Source organism: Schistocerca nitens, chromosome 1, assembly GCF_023898315.1.
Source record: "Schistocerca nitens isolate TAMUIC-IGC-003100 chromosome 1, iqSchNite1.1, whole genome shotgun sequence".
NCBI classification, from domain to species: Eukaryota; Metazoa; Arthropoda; class Insecta; order Orthoptera; family Acrididae; genus Schistocerca; species Schistocerca nitens.
In genome coordinates, this window is record NC_064614.1 from 794,204,797 (window position 1) to 794,214,049 (window position 9,253).

A 9,253-nucleotide genomic window follows, 5' to 3' on the forward strand; every position below is an offset into this window, starting at 1 on the left:
AACAACGCGACACGTGCAGCCCGGGTCTCTAGAAATCCACGATTGGCTTGTCGATACAATTCATGTGAACTCTGATCAGGCCCACACCGCTTATTTTGATGCAGACGAGTACGTGTTTTACGTGAAATTTATGGATCCCTTCATGTTGAAAGATTACTGTCGCAACATGGTTCTCAAGTCCCGTACAAGCATCGTTATAATTCCGTTAGTATGGTGTCACTCGCGGATGTTGAAATCGAATATACCAAGGTTAGAGTTTTCAACCTCCCGCCGGAAGTTGATGACAACTTTCTAAAGGACATACTGACTCCTTATGGTAACGTGAAAAATATCGGTGTCAACGCTGGTCTACTCAGCACAGATTACTGTGTTGTAGTGGAATTCGTTCCATGGAAATGCATGTCAAACGCAATATTCCATCACATTTACAAGTGTGTGGTTACCGCGTTCGTGTCATGCATATTGGTGAAGAGGGAACCTGCTTCCTATGTAATGAAAGTGGACACGTTCGGTCTAATTTGTATTAAAGCGGTCATTAGTGCAGCGTCGCAAACTGACGGTTGCTGATCTTGTTCCTTCCACTCCCACCGCCAGCCCTACTTCTGCTTCGGATTATAATGAACAAACAGTCAGTTCTGGTAATCTTGTCAATGAATTTCCGTCTTTACCTCCGCGACGGGTTCAGAATCTTATTGGCCCCAGGATAGAACCTATAATGGCGACAAACAAACGACGTCGCACTCAGGATGGTGATGATGAGGATTTGGCTGTGCTTTCTGCGTCAGCCTCCTCCGCATCGATTGTGTCCGCTGCTCCTCGATGCTACGATACCTCCCGTTCGTGGTACGGTGAGTGACGAAGAAGTTATCTACAGCATCCATCCTGCTCGCGAAGTGGCTCTTTCTGAGTTTCCTGTGTGGAGAGGGAGCGGAGTCCTCCGTTTCGTCTTTGTGTCCTCCGTTACAGTGTGAGACGAGTAATGTCCTCCTTTTCCTTCGTCTTCAGCCGCCGACGGTTTCCTGCGTTTGCCGACTACAGCAACTCCTGAGGACAATAAAATTAGCGACCAAGTATCACTTGTTGTATTGATAGTTCCACAGAATGCTTCCGCCTTAGTGACTTGAACTGCATTACACGACCCTAGTTATTGGGGGAGGGGGAGGGGGAGGGGGAGGGGGGGGGGAAGCTGTGCCTGCGACCCCTCCCACACCTCCGTCTGCAGAGTCCGCCATTCCACGTAGCCTACAGGAACAGCATATACAACCTGACAGTGCGGTGGCACGTAAGAAATCTAAGAAAAAAGGTTGCTATGACGGGAGTTGTGGTCTCTCGATGTCTGGTTCCTCTATGGACCTTGAGTCTCAGCTGTCTACCTTATCCTACTCGGAGGTTCCGTACATCCCTGTCCAGCTGTGAACAATGACCCAAGCCTACACGTTCCTCTCCTTAAACGTTAATCGTGTCGAATCAGAATTGCTGTTGGCTTCGCTCCGTCGGTTCATTTATGATTCATGTGCAGACATAGCTTTCTTACATGTGCTGTTATTTAGTAATTTCTCCTTACCTGGTTTTCGTATGATCTTTAATATAGCACCCGAATATTTTACGGCGACTGCCTTATTCTTCCACGAAGGCATTCCTATTGCTGAGGTAGAAATGTTGGATTCTGGCAGGGGCATAGGTTGCCAACTTTTTAATCTTACCTTGATTCTTTTATATGCGTGTTCGGGCACTGGTCGCGCAGTGGATCGTTCGCGTTTTTATAAAGAGGATATTGTTTATCTGTTACGTAAGAGTCTTCCGGGTATTCTGTTGGGTGGTGATTTTAACTGTGTATTGCGTCCTGCAGATCAATCTCCTAATTTTAATTTCTCTCGCGAATTACATGAATTGCTCTGCTCCTTACGCCTAAAAGGCGTCTGGAAACGTAAATAGCCAACGTTAGTTAAATTTACCCACTTTAATGCGACTGCTAGTAGCAGCTTAGATAGGTTTTACTTATCAGACTTCCTGAGCTAAAGCATTCTTAATGTTGAAGTCATCCCAGCTACCTTTACGGATCACTGTGCTGTGGCCACAACTCTGAATCTTGAACGGCAACCTGTCAAATTGTTTCGCCCTCCGTAGATGTTTATCGCTCACCTAGCTGACCCCTCTCTCGATGACGTGGGCGAGTCGTGTGGGAGCGTACTCTACGGTTCACTGAGAAATACTCTCCCACCTTTGACTGGTGGACACAGCAGGAAAAACCGAGGCTCAGGCAAACACTGATACTTTTGCGTGCTGCCAAAGCTTGAGACTTTCGGAGAACTTATGAATATTACTATTCCATCCGACGTGAACTTCATGCTGCTTCGGATCACGCCCCTCTGTGAATTGCGGATGTCAGGCGTGTAAAATCAAAATTATTGACCTTGAACAGAATGCAAATGGAAGGTTTGAAAATCCGACCGAAGCCACTTTCATTGGTGACGGAAGAACTGACTTCCTTGTATCATTTGCTTCGGCATCAGACCCGTCGCCGACGCGCTTGTAGTCATTTTCTCACGACAAATGATGCACGTATCGTAACGGCGCAAGCTGATGTAGTGCTACCTTACACCAGTACTATATAGACATCTACGACATTGATGAGTCCAATGAAACCTTTTACGACCCACTTGTCAGCATCTTGGATACAAGAATTACACATGAACATAATGCAACGCTCTTAGCTGCATTTCAGCCTGAGGAAGTTTACAGACTTATAGCGAGATCGCCTACTCAAAAGTCCCCGAGTCTAAATGGACTTCCCAAGGAATGTTATGTGCGCTTTTGGTCGTTGTTGGGTGCTACCTTTACCTCCCTTTTGAATGAATTTTCTCTGGGTAGAGTAGTGCCGACCTCGTTCAAAGTGGGAAAAATTGTTTTAAACGCGCTGGACCGGCTGCCCTGAATGCTTTCGCCCACTTACTTTGTTAAACTTTGATTATAAGACTGTGGCGAGGGAAGTTAACAGTAGGATGTCGGCTCTGATGGAGACGGTTGTTGCAAAATATCAAAGGTGCGTACATGGTGGTACCATTCTTACCCTACAGTTGTGTCGTAACGTGGTTTCGGTTGCTGCTGTAACGTCCGTTCCTTGTGCCCTTGCTTTTCTAGACTTCGATAAGGCATTTGTTCATGTTAATCACTACTTCCTGCTTCGGATTCTGGAGGCAGTTGGTTTCACTGTTGACAAACGGCGGGACATCTGTTTACGGGTATTTCGGCTTCGGTGATTGTTAATGGTCAACTGACGCCCTGAATAAATATCCGTAGGGGAGTGCCTCAAGGAAGCCCGCAATCAATGACTTTGTGTTGTCTCTGGAGCCCCTACTTCGGATGCTAGACTCCCAGCTGACGGGTTGGACGCTTTCCGGCGGGACTACAGCTGTTCGTGCATACGCGGATGACGTGGTGGTTCTACTTCGCAATACTGCTGAGATACCTCGACTGAAGGCTGTAAACGATTATTTTTGTCGGAATTCGGGTGCAAAACTTAATGTAGGTAAACGCAAGCTTCTTCCCTTGCGTGGCTTTGATGACGCGATTGTTCCATGGGCTACTGCGGTGCATCGCCATACGTCTCTCGGTACATGTACTTCTACATCTACATGGTTACTCTGCAATTCACACTTAAGTGCTTGGCAGAGGGTTCTTCGAACCATTTTCGTACTACTTCTCTACCATTCCACTCTCGAATGGCGCATGGAAAAAAAAGAACACCTAAATCTTTCCGTTCGAGCTCTGATTTCTCTTATTTTATTATGATGATCATTTCGCCTTGCGTAGGTGGGTGTCAACAAAATATTCTCGCATTCGGAAGAGAAAGTTGGTGGTTTAAATTCGTAAATAGATCTCGCAGCAAAGAAAACCGCCTTTGTTTCAGTGACTGCCACTCCAACTCGCGTATCATATCAGTGACACTCTCACTCCTACTGCGCGATTGCAAGAAACGAGCTGCCCTTCTTTGCACTTTTTCGATGTCCTCCGTCAGTCCTACCTGGTAAGGATCCCGTACCGCTCAGCAATATTCCAGCAGAGGACGGACAAGTGTAATTTAGGCTGTCTCTTTGGTGCGTTTGTCGCATCTTGCAAGTGTTCTGCCAACAAAACACAGTCTTTGTTTCGCCTTCCCTACGATATTATCTATGTGGTCTTTCCAATTTAAGTTGCTCGTAATTGTAATTCCTAGGTATTTATTCGAATTGACAGCCTTTAGATTTGTGCGATTTATCGTATACCCAAAATTTATCGGATTTCTTTTAGTACCCATGTGGATGACCTCGCACTTTTCTTTGTTTAGTGCCAATTGCCATTTTTCGCACCATGCAGAAACTCTCTCTAGATCATTTTGTAACTGGAATTGATCGTCTGATGATTTTACTAGACGGCAAATTACAGCATCATCTGCAAACAATCTAATGGAGCGGCTCATATTATCACCTACATCATTTATGTAAATCAGGAACAGCAGAGGGCCTGTGACACTACCGTACGGAACGCCAGATATCACTTCTGTTGTACTCGATGATTTACTGTCTATCACTACGAACTGTGACCTCTCTGAGAGCAAATCACGAAACCAGTCACACAATTCATCATCCACTCAAAATGGCGACGCTCAATTGGAAGTCCGTTAAGGAAAACATTCAGGGTGCGATACTAGAGCATGACAGGAGTTCTCTTACTCTGCTCCAGAAAGTCCGAACACTGGATACATATGTCTTATGCAAAGCTTATTACGTGGCCCAAGTTTATCCGCTTCCCTCGATGATGGCGAAGAAACTGCAACAATTGTCTGGTCGTTTCTTATGGAAGAGACATATATTTCGCTTACGGTATGAGGTGATCACGAAGCCACGTTCCTTTGGGGGGGATTGGGCCTGACTGATATATGAAGGAAGACGCAGATGCTATATGTGCGACGTACTGTTTTGCGCTGACGCGAGAAACTCACACATTCACGTCTCATTTATTTCTGTGTCTGTCCTATAAGTCTTGAACTCCCTTTTGATGTTGGTCCAATAAATTATAAGTTAAAACACATTCGTGACTTCTATCTTGCGGTGAGCTATTTAGTGGCTGACATCTTATGGAGACCTTTCCTCACCATGAAATTCATAAAAGCTCGATAATTAGCAGTCCCTTGCCCGAACCTCGTTGAAAGAGGATCGCCTAATACAACCTGGACAATAACAGTCTTCCGATTTTGCCGATACGCGTAGCGTCCTCGTGGTGTAAGGTGGTAAATAACATGATTCCAACGAACGAGCGACTTTTACGTATTGGACTCAGTGCAACGGATTTATGTAGTCGTTGTACGTCTCCAGAGACGATACGATATCGCTTTACTTCTGGAGGTCATATGGCAAACTGGTCTTGGATCACGACGCAATTGGCCGTCCTTACTCGATCTCCTGTGGCTGCATAAACTAAGGACATCATATTGCGCCCAGATTCTTCTTTCCTTCCACGGTCGAAAACCCATACCGTTATGTGGTTGCTGGGACACTTCATTGTGTTGTAAAAGGCGAGGGGGAAGATCACACGAACTTCATACAGTACATGATCACCGCCTATTGGACATGCTTGCGAATGTCTCAATATCGAGGACTCTTTGTCAACATGCTGAATCTTGTTTTCTGTCGGCAGGGTGTTGGTTAATTTAATTTTTCTGACAAGTGTTTGTTATGTATGTTCCCATCTGATTTTCTTCTGCGTGTCCTCCCCTGGTTTCCCTGCTCGTTTTGTTTTGTGGACTGACTCAGCATCGCTCCAGTTCTGCTGTAAAATGTGTACAGAATAAGTATGGATACACATGAGCGTCTACAAATTGTGAATTTTCTTACCTTTCTATTTCGGATGTAATCTGGTTTCGTCTTCCTTCTACTTTTAGATTCTATTACGAACTATAGAAATAAATAAAAAACATAAAATAACAAAATAAATTATAAATTACTAAAAAACCATATAAAAATAGTTGTTGGTACTTATCATGTGGGCTTGGTGGTGGTATGTTGGCTACGTTCTCGGTTTTTTAAATTATTATTATTCTGTTACCATAATTAATGTTTTCTCCCATTTGCAGCTTATAATAACACGATGATTTGACTATGGTCTACTCAAGTGTCATGATAGTACCAAGTCATTCTGATGATAAAAAAAGGGGTATGATTCTCGCTTAGGATGCGAGAGGTCCCGGGTTCAGACCCGGACGAGCCCTACTTTTTTCCTTCGCTTCGTTCTGTACGGCATCCGCGTATATTCTTGAGTCCTGTTAACGCTACAAAAATATCCCCACGGTAAGTCATTCCTAAAGACTTCAACACTGTTCTTCTGAGTGTGACCACGTCATGATAAGATAAAACTACCGGCGTTTCGACTAATATAGCATTTAACGTATAACGTGGTATAATTAGTCTAATGTAGTTGCCTGCGATTGTATCCGAAATTTTGGTAGTTACATACTAAAGCTTTCGCTTATATACTTACAATTATACCGTCCGCCAAGATGCGGAACGAAGAAAACATATTAATTGAGGGTGACGAACTAAGTATAAGAGTTTAAATTGGCCGTTTACGCAGGCAAAATTTGCAACCAGTCGCTTTCTTTATTTGATGCGATTTATTGCTCCCTCAACTATTTTTCGAGTCACAGCAAGATTATCTTCAGATGGAGGTGTTACGGGAATTCTATATTCTGGACCACGTTCAGCTGGACGCTAAGGTCGTCGAGATAGAATTTTTCGTGATCCCCATGACAATTTCATTCTGATAGTGCGCATTTGATATTATAAGACGGTGTAATTAGATGAATGACGAACTCTAACTTCACTTAACGAACGTTTATTCAGCACTTGCACATACAAGAGCGCGGAGCTAACTGCCTCTGGCCAGAACACATACAGTATACATACAGCTACAGAAAATTCCAGTACAATGATGCTTTATGTTTGTGGATACTTCTAGAATGTACTCGAACCGAGTATAGAAATTAAAATTGTACAGTCCAGGAGAGTTTTGAACTCACGACCCTCCATATAACAGTTTAGTATCATAACTGCTACACCACGGTGCTACTCAGCTTCTTCAGAATGACGTCAAATTGCAACGGAATATTATCGGAGAAGGGGGAAAACGTATAGCAGAAGAAAAATAAATAGTTACAAAATGTAGTAATAAATGGCGCTGTAAGTATCATAATTTAACAGTGGTCGACTACAAATGATAAATGATTCACACAACAATGCCTAAGGTGTACGTTTGATGATAAAATAACGTACTATTCAGTGTGCATGGGTGTAGAGTTGTGATACCTTTAGTTACGTAAGCCCATCCACCACGGTAAGGTCATATCACATCGGATGGGAAAAATCAGTTTTTAATCGTCCTGAGGCCAAAAACCGCATAAAAAGCCTCAATCAAAATGAAATCGGATTATTCATTTCCGTGTGACTGGGCAAAACATGTTCAATATGCTGTCCACCGTTTTCTGCAACAAGTTGAAAATGAGAAACAGCATGTTCCACAACTGATCGAAGTGTTTCCGGGGTCATGTTCAAAATGTGCTGCGCAATGCGTGCCTTCAATGCAGCTAAGTTTGCAATCAGAACACTGAATACAACATCTTTCAGATAGCCCCAGAGCCAGAAGTCGCACGGATTAAGATAAGATGATCGGGTTGGTCAGGCTGTAGAGAAATGGCAGCTGATAATTCTAGCATTTCTGAAATGGCACTTCAGCAGCTGTTGAACAGGATTATCAATGTGCAGAGGTGCGCCATCTTGCATAAAAATGATCCCATCCACACATTCACGCTGTTGGAGACCTGGAATCACATGGTTGCGCAAAAGACACTCATAGCGCTTACCTGTGACGGTACAGGTAACAGGACCGGAAACTCCTGTCTCTTCGTAAAAATATGGCACTATGATAAATGATTCCGTAAACCCCCATCACACAGTAACCTTTCCAGGATGAAGTGGTACTGGTTGATTTGCATGTGGATTTTCCGTTGACCATATTCGACAATTCTGTGTATCGACATATCCTGTCAGATGGGCCTCGTCTGCCTACAAAATCTTCCACAGCCAATCATAGTCCACGTCCATGCGAGCAAGAAATTCTAAAGCAAAGGTCTCTCTTGTTGGCAGGTCAACAGGAAGCAACTCGTGCGCATTGGTAGTTTTGAATGGATAGCAAAGAAGTATGTATCGTAGGATTTTATGCACCGTGCTCACTGGTATGTGCAATGTTCGGGCAATTATCCGTGCACTACACGTTTGCACACCACTACTCGTATCCTCCTGCATTGCTTCCACTGACGTCGAATCAATTCGTTTCCTTCTCCTATCTGGTTGCACACCAAAAGAACCCGTCTTTTCGAATTTCCGAATCATTTTTTCCAGACCCACCGCAGTCACTGTGTAAGTGGGCTGTTTAGGTTTTCTTATTGGTAACGCCACGTAGCGCTCTGTATGAAAATCACTGGCTGTGCTGTGTGCAGTCTGTGGCTAGTTTGCATTGTTGTCTGCCATTGTAGTGTTGGGCTGTTGGCTGTTAACAGCGCGAAGCGTTGCGCAGTTGGAGGTGAGCCGCCAGCAGTGGTGGATGTGGGGAAGTGAGATGGCAGATTTTTGAGAGCGGATGATCTGGATAGAGAAAGTAAATTTGTAAGAATGGATGTCATGAACTGCTATATCTATTATGACTTTTGAACACTATTAAGGTAAATACATTGTTTGTTCTCTATCAAAATCTTTCATTTGCTAACTATGCCTATCAGTAGTTAGTGCCTTCAGTAGTTTGAGTCTTTTATTTAGCTGGCAGTATTGGCGCTCGTGGTATTGCCGTAGCTTGAGTAACGAAAATTTTTGTGAGGTAAGTGATTTGTGAAAGGTATAGGTTGATGTTAGACAGGGCCATTCTTTTGTAGGGATTGTTGAAAGTCAGATTGCGTTGCGCTAAAAAATATTGTGTGTCATGATAAGCTCAGTCTTGTATAATTTTTCAAAAGGGGACGTTTCATATGGTGACCCTGTCAGGATACCCCACTGGAATCTTCTGATTTTTTCTTGTAGTTTGTGCAATTAGTGCAGCCTTTGTTTATTGCTAGCGCATAATTGTAGAGAGAATTTCCTTTGTAGTTGTAGTTTTTCATTCTTGTACAGTAAAATAGTTGTGACATGCATGTAGAGTTTCACCAAGTATTTCGCAGCTGCGCTTGCAA